The 572-nt window shown below is 43.7% G+C and overlaps 1 protein-coding gene across 2 annotated transcripts in view; it reads right to left on the minus strand.

Annotated features, from left to right (window-relative positions):
* Positions 1-572, minus strand: part of rer1 (retention in endoplasmic reticulum sorting receptor 1) — an 8,045-nt gene that overhangs the window by 4,130 nt on the left and 3,343 nt on the right. The gene's annotated exons all lie outside the window — the stretch shown is intronic.

Genomic DNA, 572 nt, shown 5'->3' on the forward strand with positions numbered 1-572 from the left:
GAACACTAAAAACACATTTAAGCGTGGAGCCCATTCTGAAATCAACGCGTATTTTCGAACTGCTTTTAACATTTGTCATTCTTTGCATCTATGAGAAATGGAGGGTCTACGTTTTAATTTGAAGTTAACACAATATTTTTTCTTTCGACTATTTCATGTTATCATGATTTTGATTTTGATTTTTAATGAAAACCTGGTGGTTACGTATCCGATGAAAGGAACAAACAAATGTATTTTAAGTGAATTTTGATCACAACAGGGAATCAAATCAAACCCCAGCCTGCGGTCATGCAGCCTACAGATGCTTCAGGATGTTGGCGTAGGTTTTGGCTTGGGATGCCAGACAGAGTTTGAGCTGCAGTCACGATGTGGAGGCAGGAAAACCTCGGAGTCAGGCTGGAAACCTTCATGAGGCCGGGATGGCGACGATCACCGTGCGTCAGCGAGGCAGAGCCCGTCGACGCTTTTGCTTTCACGCCTCAATAAACCCGCGCTGTCTCCATCTGTCTGAGCACTTAGGCTCGTGTCAGTCTCATGCCGTTTATACGCCCAAATTCTCACTTATGATTTTA

This window comes from Seriola lalandi, unplaced genomic scaffold (assembly GCF_002814215.2).
Source record: "Seriola lalandi dorsalis isolate HSWRI2012SDOR001 ecotype SW California unplaced genomic scaffold, Sedor1 jcf7180002054861, whole genome shotgun sequence".
Taxonomy (NCBI): domain Eukaryota; kingdom Metazoa; phylum Chordata; class Actinopteri; order Carangiformes; family Carangidae; genus Seriola; species Seriola lalandi.